Genomic DNA, 3,235 nt, shown 5'->3' on the forward strand with positions numbered 1-3,235 from the left:
AAAAAAAAAAAGAAAAATTAGATAAAAATAAATAGAAGAATGAAAATGAACATTATCAAACTATGTGTATGAAAAAAAAATAAAAATAATATAATCTCTAGTCACATTTACACTCTTACATACAATATTCAAACAGTCCACCTGAGGATCCCTGAGCCCCACGTGTGGGGGGGTAGAGAAGAGCTCAAAAGATCCCAGCGTATCCCACTCGACGCATCACTTGTAGTGAGCCAGTGGAGGTTTAGCAAATGCGATAAAGCCGCAAACACTGTTTAAATATTAAAAATACTTTTTGATATTAAAAAACTAATAAAATGAAATAATTTTCGACTTTGCTTAGTCCACACGATCGGAACTGTCGAGTAACTTGGCGTATATGATATTACATCACTACTGCCACGACAGAACTTTCAATTAACACCCAAATCTAAAATTACGATTGTACTGCTACAACAAATATCGTAGTTTACAAGATAGTGTGGCTGCAACTAACAGGGTAACTATCGCCTTGAAAACGGTCCAAGACAGAGGGATTCTCTAACAAATACTTCATCTAGCACATATTGACTCCGAAAAATCTATAATCTATGATTGGGTTTTCTATAATGAAATTCTATAATGATTTGATTATATGGTTGAGAACTACATCATCGTCAATAAAGGAACATTGTCTTATTTCTTTTATTTTTTTTATAATGCATTACAAATTTTAATGTCGGAAAGCTTACTAAAGGGAAAAGTTTTAGTGCATTTTGGGAATCTCAGGCTAGAAAATTTAATGTGCATGATAAAAATAAAAATTTCTAAATTTTTTTAAAATGTTAATCATTGTAACCATATTAAAAATTAGTTTATGATATTGTGTAACAGATATTCTTAAAGTAAATTTAATGTTCTTTCCAATGGTTGATTTATTATTTCTCTAGAACCAATAGCATAGGAATCATTTCGTTCCATTTCATCTTTTTATGAAGAACAATCATGTTATTTAGAAACACAAAACTTTGTTGTACTCGAGGTACAGAATGACCATCCGGAGTTTTTCGACTTTATTCTCTGACACACTGTCTATATATGATTGGTACAAATTGGCCTTTTATGTACAAGTCTTCCTGGTCATTTAAAATACACAATAAATAAAAATAAGAAATACACAATATTTTCTCATAAAAGTTTTTACAAAGGACAAATAGAATATGGTCGGCATTTTTGGAAATGGTTCTCTCATTTTTGGCAAGATCTGCCCTCTGTCGATCAGAAGGGGAACTTTAGGAATCCGAGGACAGGAATCCGGCTATTGTACTTGGTGACAGAATTTCGATATTCTTCCAAAGTTAGAGAACCGATGTTTTTTTTTCTTTTAGAAACCTCCTATAATTCCAGGATGTTATTTTTGATAAAGGACCCGGGTGTATATGAGCTTAAATATTACTTTATTATACATCAATTTGTCTATAAAATATAAAAAATTTTCATCCTTTACAAACATTTGAAAAGTTATTTAACAAATGGTTTATCCTTAGTTTGGAGCCGACTGTAGAATAGAGATGTAAAGACGGGATAATGGATATTCAAATTTTTACTAAAAGGTTTTATCCAATATCACTCCAAGATCGTATTTGATTTTTCGTATAACCATAATATGTGTTACCTAGTAAAAATTTGTTGCGCTGCGTATCTAAATTCGAATTAAATATAACCTCTATAATAAGATTGAAAAAAAGAATGAAAAACTATATTATTAGATATAATAAAATATATAATTTTATATATAAGAAGATGGTCAGGGTTGCGGTCAAAAGAGAAACAAAAATAGTTTACAACTATTTATTTTCCGACGTTTCGCTCCACTTTGCAGGGCTTCATCAGGGTTAAAAAGATTTAAAAAAAATAAGAATATTACAACAATAAGACAATTTTAGCTAGGATAAATATTATGTAAAAATAAAGAGATAAGAAATTACATATAAATAAAAGGAAGCAAGACGTAAAATAGTATCAGCATAAAATAAAATTGAATAAAAAATGATAAGAATAAAAAAAATAAGTAACAATGGTAAGAGTAAAAATTTTTGAAAAATACGTAAAATATACAGTTAGAGATTAAATATAGAATAAGACAGAACCACCTGACTTGGTGACACTGGCAAGGTCCTCACTTGTTCTTTGCTCATTTTAATATCATTATTATTTTTTATTTATAATTATTCTTTCAAGACGTTTATTTAATCTCTAACTGTATATTTTACGTATTTTTCAAAAATGTTTACTCTTACCATTGTTACTTATTTTTTTTTTTATTCAATTTTATTTTATATTGATACTATTTTACGTCTTGCTTCCTTTTATAATATATGTAATTTCTTATCACTTTATTTTTACCTAATATTTATCCTAGCTAAAATTGCCTTATTGTTTTAATATTCTTAGTTTTTTTTTTATCTTTTTAGCCCTGATGAACCCTGCAAAGTGGGGGCGAAACGTCGGAAAATTAATAGTTGTAAACTATTTTTGTTTCTCTTCTGACCGCAACCCAGACCATCTTCTTATATATCAATTTTTACGGTCAACTATATATAAATATATGTATAATTTTATGTACATATATTGTTTAGATATTTAAAATTTTAACAATTTATATTAAAATAAATGATTTTTTATTTTTGTTAAAGGATAAAAATGCATTGTAGTAGTATAATATAGTAATGGAGAAAATGTATTTATAGAGATAAAGGAAATTAGTAATAATGTAAAAACAGAACGAATATATTCAATGAGAAAAAAACAAAGAACAAAAAAATCATATAATGCCACTATAATTTAAACCACTATTTAAAAAATAAAAGTTGCTACATATGCTGTTGCAACTCATTACATGGCAGCACATTTTAATTAAATGCTCCTCTCTTTTTAAATGTTTATAATTACAAATTTCAGTAACAAATAACAGTAATATGTACTACCTGAAATACAGTATGTGATTTTAAAAATTATCATAAAAAGTCATGGGCAATAGTTTCGTATATTAAAATTATTTTTTTTATCTCAAGCAGACTGTAGCTAGAGTACCTTTTATTTATTTACGTATTTATAGTCAAAGAACATACACAGGACAAAGGACTAGTAAATAAAAAAAGACAAAAAAAAATCAGAAGGAAACGAAAAATATTCAAAAATCTTAGTGTACAAAAGAAAACAAAACAAAACACTAGCTAAAATATAACAAACTAAAAAA

Source organism: Halyomorpha halys, unplaced genomic scaffold (assembly GCF_000696795.3).
Source record: "Halyomorpha halys isolate HHAL.00 unplaced genomic scaffold, Hhal_1.1 Scaffold70.1, whole genome shotgun sequence".
NCBI lineage: Eukaryota > Metazoa > Arthropoda > Insecta > Hemiptera > Pentatomidae > Halyomorpha > Halyomorpha halys.